Raw genomic sequence first — 11,117 nt, forward strand, 5'->3', positions numbered from 1 at the left:
AGGCCAGAAATACTCTGATTCAGGGTGTATATTCAAGGCCATAAACATTAACTTGTGGGCATGGGTTCCCTTAGATGGCCTGTTGGCAGACTTGAGAGCCAATGGGGCCAAATGGGAGCAAAATGAGGATTAAAATGGAACTGGTTGGGAGCTGAAGCTGAAGCTGGAGGTTGGAGGCTGTGGCCACCACTGAATACCTACTATCTTAACTGCATCTTGCATTTTCTTCCACCAGCGCCCAGAACTTTGTTTCCTGTTCCCTAGTCCCTGAATGACAGATGTTCTCAAAACAGGGAGTGAGTCTACTCAGAGGAGACAACTCACTCCTTTGTGAGCTAAGTTTTATTAGGATAGGAGGGGAGGTTTCCGGAGAGTGTTCCCCAAGCACTACCTCTAAACTTTTGACTGATGGTAGAATTGTATCTGATTTTTAGGAGTCCCTACTGTGCATCTTTCTATCTAAAAGCAACTCCGCAACTCTCAGTCATTTCAGTCTCTCAGCTTCCATATTTTTGCTGCAACTGATCTAAGGACCCTGCCATTCATGCAGCCTTTCCTCAACATAATCTTTCTCCACCTGCTGCCTCTTTTCTTTCCACTCTTCCCATAATTCTGTCTGAAAACCTTCCACAGTCATCTAACATTTTGTTGTCAAAATAAGAAAGTAAATTATTGTAATGTTTGCTTTTCAATGGTCTTGCAAATCAGGTGGTTTCCATGTCTTACTTTCAACAAAATCAGAGTACCAAACCCAAGTGTCAGTGATACTGAGCAAGGGCTCATAGAAGCCAATTCAAAGGAACAAGGGGTTTTGCAAAAGAAAAAGGTTTGTTGTAGAGCTAACCAGCAAGTAGGTCAGGAAAGGTAAACTCAGATCTGCCTCTGCCTGGGGTAGCAGGGCAAGAAGAGAAGCTGCTTGCTGATTGGCTGGTGAGAAGAGTTTTAGTTTTCTTTTGCACAGGCTAGCCTCTTATCATGGGCTCAATAGGTCTTAGCTGACTTCATCAACTGACAATGCATAATAAATTTTGATGGTGCATTACTGAGATTTTTGCATGTAATTCAGAAGAAGTTCTAAGAATTGACATTGAAAAAAAACCATTTGTGGAGAGCTTTCTTAATGTATACATACATAATATGAATTAGGAATATAATAATATAATTGGCAATGAACAATACACTATTGTATAAATAAGTAATAGCTCTCTAGGACCCATGAATGTGGAGAGGTGTCTGTTTTCATCATCAGGAGATGCATTTCCCCAAAATAATTTTTTTTTTTTTTTGTTAAAATAAGTGACATATTTATATTTTCTCCATCAAGGTTATATTCACATAGCAGAAACACCATATGATGTTGCAGTGCCAATTATCACCCAAAGACACAAACCTGAATATTAAATCCTGAAAGAACAAAGTCCCTAAGGTTCAAAACCTGAGAATCATTACCTCAATAGATTGAACTGGATACAAAAATTCTGAAATCCAATATGCTGAAAACTGCAATTCCCTTTGAAGGAGAAAAACTTATAAGAGGAGTAGAAAACTGAATTCTGGGGAAAGGATTAATGTGCTTTTGATTGATGAAGAATAGTTACATGATTTTAGATGGAAATAAAAACTAGATACCTGGTAAGCATTACTTTGAGTGTGTCTGGGAGAGCGTTTCTAGAGTTTAGTCTGAGAGAACTGAATGGACAATACCCGTGAATAGATACCATCCAATCTGGAGAGAAGGACAGCAATACAGAAGGCAAATAGTGTCTCTTTGAGAGCTGCAACAGTTTTCTTCTGCTGCATTGAACATCAGAATTTCAGGCTTGTGGCCTTTGGGTTCCAGTCCCTAACACAAGCAACCCCCAGGTCATCATTTTTGATAAATCTTATCTGAAGATTTAGGTTGTCCATCAAGGTATTTCCGATGACTGCAGCTGTAAAGCTGGGGGACCTTGTAACAGTGTTATACACGTGTTTGGACATCTGCTCTTAACTGTTATACCCATGACACTGTCTTTAGTATACCTTGAGTGTTTTTGCTTGCAAAGATCTCTTTGTTATTACTACCTATTTTGTTGTATAAAGACCAATGAAGTGTTCTGTCATGCTTTTACATGTTTCTCCATCAAATCTCATTTAAGAATGGAAATAAATACCTGTTAAAGAAATTTAAAATTACTTTTTCTGGAATTACATTGCTCAGAATTTTGTGTTTTTGGCATTTTAGACTTTAGGGATTTTGATCTTTTGGGATTTTGACATGAGGGATAATGGCATTTGGGATTGTGTCTTTCAGGATTGTTAATTAGATTTCCATCACTTTAACAAATCCTTGAAAAAAAAATCATATTTTAGGGAGGAAAGGTTTATTTTGTCTTACAGTTTCAGAATTTTCAGTCTGTGATTGAGGCCCATTTATTTTGGGCCTGAGGTGAGGCCCATGGCAGGGAGCATGTGGAACAGGGCTACTCACATCATGGCTTCGGGGAAGCAAAAAAGGGGGGTCCCAGCATCCCCTTCAGAGGCATGCCTCCTGTGACCTAACTTCCTCCCACTAGTCCCACCATCTACACAGGCTGGAGACCAAGTCTTTTACATATGGCCCTTTGGGGGACGTTCTATTTTTAAACTTCAGCAAGGATTATGGCCCAAACCTCAAATCACCTGGGAATCATGTGGACATATAGATACTGATTAAGCTGTTCTGTGGAAGGAACTGAGATGCTTCCTTTGTAACAAGCTCTCAGGGAAGCCAAATGCTGCTTCTGGCAGATCACACTTTAAATAGCAAGATTCTACAGCAGGTACTAAGAAAAATGATTCACACTTAATAAGTAACGTTATGATCTGGATATGAGGTGTACCCCAAAACTCATGTGTGAGATGATGCAAGAAGGTTCGGAGGAGAAATGATTAGGTTTTTGAGAGTTTTAACATAATCAGTGAATTAATCAATCCCTGATGGGATTAACTGAGTGGTAACTGGAGGCAGGTGGGATGTGGCTGGAGGGAGTGGTTCATTGGGGGTGAAGTTATGGGTATATATTTTGTATCTGGAGAGGGGAGACTCTCTCTGTTTACTGATCACCATGATGTGAGCTGCTTCCCTCTACCACCTTCTCCTACCATGATGTTTAACCTCACCTGAAGCCCTGAGAAATGGAACCGGCCTTTTATGGACTAAGACCTCTGAAACCATGAGCCCTCAAACTTTTCCTCCTTTACAATTGTTCTGGTCAGATCTTTTAGTCCCAGCAGTGAAATAGCTGTCTAAAACAAGTTAAAAAAAAAAAAAGTTTAATATCAAATTGTAACTGCATGTAAATTCCATTAATGTACTTTAAAATCTGGAAACTTAAGTTGTCCTTAAAAAGGAAAACTAATAAGAACCTACTCACAGTGATTGAGATTATCTAAGGATGGCAGTTATTCACTGTGTCTCCAGAATGGTTCACAGCCAGTTTCCGAAATCACTTCAGATGTTTACCTTAGTTTGAAAGATGATCAGTAGGACAGAATTCACTCCCAGTTTTGCTCAAAAAGGATCAGTTTATTTAATGATAGTCTGAATGTGATGCTGGAGTCCCAGAAGACTGTGCTTTCCCTTCAAAAGTAACCAAATCACGAACATGTCCAATGTGAAAACACTAGGTAGAATTCAATAATCTGAGTTCAGAACCGGCAGGGAAAGTTGGCTAGAAACTTACTCTTCTGTTGCAAAATAGCTGATTCCCCAGACAGGGCTCTTCTTTTACTCATCTTGATATCTCCATTCCTGATCTGGTGCACAGTATGCACCGAATTAACAAGAACACAATGAATTAAATATGCAAATGGGTAGGCCAGAGTCCAAAACATATGTGTTCAATCACAATAATGAAACTTGTAAACAAATCACTTTAACTTGCGGATGCAGGTGAGTGGGCTAGAATGTAACTCAGTGATACACCACTTGCCTAGCATGCACAAGGCCCTGTGTTTGATCCCCAGCACAACAAAAAGAAAGAGAAAGATGCATGCTTGTGAGAAAGAAGTGATGCGCTACTGAGATAGAAAGAAAGCTCTCTGCTGTTTAAAACATCAACCAAATATTTGTTCTAAGGTAGAAAAATAAGAATTGAGTTTCTCTAGGTGCTTGGGTGGGAGAGGATCAAATAAAGAGAAATTATTTAACACAGAAGCAGGAATCCTGAGTTTTCTTCTCTGATCCCAGGAAAGGCAGAGTGGAGGCTATGGGGAAAAATTGCCAGATTTAGAAAAAATACAGGATGCCAAGTTATTTCAGATAAGCAAGGAAATCATTTTTTTTACTCTAAGTACATCCCATACAGTATTTGGGGTATACTTGTGTGAGACATTTTGGAACTCTAGGGTAAAGAGCGATGTGCAGAATTTAAAATGGTAGAGAAAGACTTCATAATCTGATGTGGAGGGTGGGGTTGGTGGTGGTTCTGGAATCTGTGGAGAAATGATGGTCAGTGAAAAGTTCTCAGCTACAGAGAGTGAAGGGATTAGAGGCTTTTAAGATATAATGGTGTTTTCTTCTAAATCCTGAACAAAACTATGCCCCATATGCAGTCTTAACTGCTACTGGGAATGAAGGGGTTGGTGGCTGAGGTCAGGGTGAGTGATATGGAAGGGTGGGTGACTCCATAGTTTTTGAGCTGTGAATTTCAAAGGAGTTGAAGTGGATTATAGGAGAGAAGCAGGCATTGACTCTGGTGTGACTAAGACAAAGCCCCTTTCCTCAAATGTACCAAACAAACAAGCCGGTAATTAAAGGGGAGGTTGCCCCACTTGGTTACACATGGAGACGGGAACAGAGCAGCCAGAGAGCAAGCACTTTATTTCTCCAAACAACCTTCTCAGGTACAGTACCCATATTTGTTGCTGCCTTATATAAATTCTTTCTTGTGAATACTAGAACTTTTCCCCCAGGAGGGTAAAGATAATGCCATCTCTTATCTGTCTTATCCTACACTTATTTGCAGGGCTACCTTATTAATCGATTGGCTTGTTATAAGATTTTGCATCATTCATTAATGTAATTTAGAATTACACAGCTTAATATTTGGAGAAAATTGGCATGTCAAAAATTCCCCAACTTCTGCAAATTCATGTTGTATTTATCCAGATTGTATTCCCCTAAAGTGAAATGACATTTTATGCAAGTTGTCTTGCCATTTATTGGTGGGTGCTGAGCTCCCTCTAGCGAGAAATGTGCTACTTACAGAAGGTTCTTATTAAATAATCTTGGAAATTGCCTCCTTCAATTATAGAGCAATAATTTTTTCATTCTCTTATGAGCAATGGATATATTTTCATTTTTAACCCAGCATATTTTATACTTTCTCAGAGGACAATAAGTTATGCCTTATCCATAAAAATTTAGAACTAATTGATAGAACTAATTGTACTTTCATTTTTTTTCCCCAGAATATATTTTTTCAACATTTCTTACTACATTTAGAAATTCTGTTCCAGAACCAGGAAGTCATAAACCACATGGAGTCTTGATCCAAAAGAAAAAGTACTAGTAGCCAAATTAGGAGATGACTTATTAGAAATACTTCATGAAATCCTAGAATCTCAAGTATTGAGAATTTTCTCAATTACAGATACAACTTTCAGGATGAGATGAATCTTTAAGCTGCTACTCTTATGTGCCTGGACAAACGTTTTGATTACTGTCCCCAAAACCTCTAGAAACAAACCTATTGATGACACAAAGTTAATAAGATCAACTTCAGTAAGGGAGAACAGACTTCCAAGTGTCTGAAAATGAACAACAGGACACTGCATACACAGGGTTTTAAGGTCTGGGCAGAATGATTTCTATAAATTTTTATTTTATTGTAGTAAGAACACAACATAAGATCTATGCTCTTATTAAATTTTCAAGTGTACGATGTAATTTTGTCAACTATAGGAAAAATGTTGTATAAGCAGGTCTCTAGAACTTACTCATCTTGCATGATAGACTTTATATCCACTGACCGGCAACTCCCCATTTCTCCCTGTTTTTAGTTGACTTATGGTCTTGCTTCTAGAAGCAGGCATTGTTCAGTCCCAGTATGTTTTCTGCCGAAATTGTTTAGTACAGTGTCTCCACTAGGGATCATCATTTGAATTGTTTTTCTTACTATGAAATGTAACACACATGCATAAAAGTACACAAATAAAACATACAGTTCAAGAACATATCACAGAATAAATCCCTCTTTAAGCATCACCAAAGTCAAGAAATAGAGCATTCCCAGCATCCCAGGAATCCCCTTATTCCCCCACTTGAGCTGTCACTCTCCTTGACCCCCTAACTAAACATTGTTCTGAATTTTACAGTAATCAATTTCTTTTTTAAAAAATGTTTTTTGACACTTAAGCATGTATATTTAAACACAATGATCTAGGTGCCTCTCTTTTTTTAAACTATAAAATGGAAATATACCATGTATACCGTGTTAGTTATGGCATATTTTAGTTTATGTGTATTTGTGTTATAATTCCACCTTGTCTGTATATCTGCTGTTTTTATTGCTGTGTGGTATTTCATTATGTTACTACACTATAGTTTATTTACCTATACTTATTGACCTTTGGTTATTTTTAGTTTTTACCATATTACATATGATATTATTATGGACATTCCATATCTATCTCCTGGGGTCCTGTGTACACAATTCTGTTGAATATAAACCTGGGATTGGAATTGTTGGGTCCTAGGATATGCATATGTCAACTTCAGTGGAAAAATGCCAGCATCCAAAGTAGTAAATGACTGAATTTACACTCCTATCAATGATGTACTAAAATTTCCACGACTCCTTGTCTTTGCCAACACTTGATATTATTGCCAGTTCTCTTAGCCATCTGGGTGTATTTTCTTGTGCTTCAAGGTTGAATTTACTTGATTACAAATGAGGATGATTTTATATATGCATATATATACACATATGTACACACATACATATATATACACACATATAGATATGTGTATTTATATGAAAACACACACACACACACATACACACATTCTACCATAGTTTTTCTTTTGTGAATTGCCTGTCCAAGTGACTTACCCATTTTTCCATTGAGTTGCTTGTTTTTACTTAATGATGTGGTAACTCTATATATTCTATACATGGGTCCTTTGGCTAATGTGTGCATTGCAAGTGTGTTCTACCACTTTGTGGTTAGTCTTTGCATTCTCTATATATCCTATGTAACCTATATAATTTTTGATGAAGAAAGATTCTTAAAGTTTTGATGTTAATATAATTTAACCTTTATTCTGCCATTTGAGCTACATGTGTCCTATTGGAGAAATATTTCTTGACCCCACAGTCAATAGGATATTTTCTGATATTACATTATAGACATATATTTATAATATACCTTCAATTGATTATTCTTTTTCTCCTCCTCCTCCTCCTCCTCCTCCTCCTCCTCCTTTTCCTGTTCCTTCTCCTTCTTTTGGTATGTATTGATGCTATAGTTTGGATCTTAAATGTCCTCAAAAGGTCCATGTATTAAAGGTTTGGTCCTTAGCTTGATGCTTCCAGAAGGTTGTTAAAGTCTTTAAAAAGTGTGGCCTAGTGGTAAGTTTTAGGTCAGTGAAGGTATGCCCTCAGAAGCAGTTTGGGGACAGTGGTCTCTTCTGCCTTTTGTTCTTTCTATTAGGTGAATTGCCTTCTTTTATCTCATGTTCCTGCCATATGCCACCATAAGCCCAAAGCAACAGGGACAATGCTCATAGACTGAAAACTCCAAAATGGTCCCAATAAACCTTTCTTCTTTTTAAATTTATTTATCTCAGGTATTGTTACCATCATGGAAAACTGACTAATACAAGTGAGATGTCAGCCAAATTTTACTTTTTTCAATATGGATATTCAATTGATCTGATTTGATTAAAAACTATATTTTAGAAAATTCATAATTATAGTTATTAAGTAGGCAGAACAGTTAAATGAACTTTCATCACTAGCTTTGACAATATGTGACTCATGGACAACATGATTAGTCTTTACTTCCATCCACTTTCCTCTTCATTGTTTTGAAATAAATCACAGATACGATGTTTAACTCATAAATATTTCAAGCATCTCTAAAACATAATGACTATTTGAAAAAATAAAACATATTCACAATGTAATTATAGCAAAAAACAATTAACAATAGTCCTTAATATCATAAAGTATCTAATTAGTGTTCAACTTTCTAATTTTCTCTTAAACTTATTTTTTAGTTTATTTAAATCAGGATCTAAATAAGACCCAATAATCAGATTAATTTAAGTGCCTTTTAATATTCTCTTCATCTACAATAGTCTATTTCTGTTTCTTTTTCTTCTACTCCTGTTCTCACTTTCCTCCCTTGCATTCTTGTAATTTAACTCTTGAAAAAATACTGAATATATTTTCCATAGTCTGATTTTTGCTGATTGCAGTCATATGATGTTATTTTTAACATGATTCTTTATCCCCTTTAAATAGAGGCTTCCTTAGATTCAAGTTCAAGTTTTTTCACAGGAGAATCTCAGGGGAAGTTTATTTTCTTTCATTAAAAGGTATAGAATGTCTAGTTGCCTCTTTGTGCGTATGTGTTATTAGATGCCATTAATGCTTACTATCTAGATCTAATATATATATATATATATTTTTTTTTTTTTTAATTTGGTGCTGGGGATTGAACCCAGGAACACTCTACCACTGAGATACATCACCAGCTCTTAGTGCTTTTTTTTTTCCTTTAAGTTTTGAGACAGTACCTCGAAACCCCTTTTCTTTAATCAACCAAATAACTCAGATTAGAGGTGTGTTCCACCACACCTGGATGATAATTCTTTAAGGCTTAAAAATTAGTGCTATGCTATTTCAACCATTCTTTTTAAATTTACTATTTCAATTACTTTTTTGCATATTTTTTAAAACAGAGCTCATTATGTTGCCCAGGCTGGCCTTGAACTACTGGGTTCAAGCATCCATCCTACTACCTCAGCCTCCTGAGTAGCTTCTGAGTAGCTGGGACTGGAATTGTTTTTTTTTTTAAAGAAAGTTCTGGGGGTGATCCAGGATGGCGGACTAGAGGGTGACTGCATCTCCAGTAGCTCCAGAACCCAGGATTGAGAGACTCGGACTAAAAGAGAGCCAACTGGGTGAATCTTCCCCACCCAGTGAAGCTTGGCCCGGGCTGCAGGCCCGGATTCGGGTGGCTTATTAGAGTAGGGCAGGGCAGCTAGAGTCTTCCGCAGGCAGCCCTGCGCACTCGGGTGGTGGGCTCCTCCTACATGGCCAGCTTCCCGGAGCAGGCCCCTCAGTGAGAGCCTGTCCACACAGAGCCAGCTCCAAGCCTGGAACCAGTAGCGGGCTAGGGGCAACTTTCTTTGGAAGCACTGCATTATCAAGTTATTCCAAGACTTCAGGCTACTGAAGGCGGGGAGGTGATATACTGGAAATCTACAGGGACACTATAAGCCAATAGAGGAAATCTGCAATATCACAGAGTCCCACTGACATCTGACCAATATGAAAAAACAAGGGAAGAAAATGTCCCAAACAAACCTAGATACTATATCAATAAAACCCAATGACAGCACAGCAGAAGAAATGTCAGAAAGGGAGTTCAGAATGTACATAATTAAAACAATCAGGGAAGCAAATGAGGAGATGAAAGAGCAAATGCAGGCATTGAAGGAGGAGATGAAAGAGCAAATGCAGGCATTATAAATGATCGCACCAATCAACAGTTAAAGGAGCAAATACAGGAAGCAAAAGATCATTTCAATAAAGAGTTAGAGATACTGACAAAAAGCCAAACAGAAATCCTTGAAATGAAGGAAACAATAAACCAAGTTAAAAACTCCATAGAAAGCGTAACCAATAGGATAGAACACCTGGAAGACAGAATCTCAGATATTGAAGAAAAAATATTTAATCTTGAAAAAAAGTTGACCAAACAGAAAAGATGGTAAGAAATCATGAACAGAATCTACAAGAATTATGGGATATCATGAAAAGGCCAAATTTAAGAATTATTGAGATTGAGGAAGGCTTAGAGAGACAAACCAAAGGAATGAACAATATATTCAATGAAATAATATCAGAAAATTTCCCAAATCTGAAGAATGAAATAGAAAACCAAGTACAAGAGGCTTATAGGGCTCCAAATATACAAAATTACAACAGACCGACACCAAGGCACATTATTATGAAAATACCTAACATACAAAATAAAGACAGAATTCTAAAGGCCGTGAGAGAAAAGAATCAAATTACATTCAGGGGAAAACCAATAAGAATATCAGCAGATTTTTCAATCCAGACCCTAAAAGCTCGAAGGGCCTGGAACAACATTTACCAAGCCCTGAAAGAAAACAGATGCCAACCAAGAATCTTATACCCAACAAAACTTACTTTCAGATTTGACAATGAAATAAGATCCTTCCATGATAAACAAAAGCTAAAGGAATTTACAAAAAGAAAGGCGGCATTACAGAACATTCGCAGCAAAATATTCCATGAGGAAGAGATGAAAAACAGTGATGCAAATCAGCAACTGGAGGAACTAGCCTAAAGGAATAGTCAAATAAAGGAGAAACCAAATCATGTCAAAAAACAAAAATGAGTCAAATGACTGGGAATACAAATTATATCACAATAATAACCCTGAATGTTAATGGCCTCAACTCATCAATCAAAAGACATAGACTGGCAGATCGGATTAAAAAGAAAAATCCAACAATATGCTGCCTGCAAGAGACTAATCTCACAGAAAGAGATACCCATAGACTAAAGATGAAAGGATGGGAAAAAATATACCATGCACACGGACACAGCAAAAAAGCTGGAGTATCCATCCTCATTTCAGATAATGTGGACTTCAAGCCAAAACCAGTCAGAAGGGATAAAGAAGGACATTACATACTGCTTAAAGGAAGCATAAATCAGCAAGACATAACAATCATAAATATCTATACCCTGAACATTGGCTCATGCATGTATGTCAAACAAATCCTTCTCAATTCCAGAAATCAAATAGACCACAACACAATAATACTAGGCAATTTTAACACACCTCTCTCACCACTGGACAGATCCTCCAAACAAAAATTGAATAAA

This window comes from Sciurus vulgaris, assembly GCF_902686455.1.
Source record: "Sciurus vulgaris genome assembly, chromosome: 14".
In the NCBI taxonomy this organism is placed as follows: domain Eukaryota; kingdom Metazoa; phylum Chordata; class Mammalia; order Rodentia; family Sciuridae; genus Sciurus; species Sciurus vulgaris.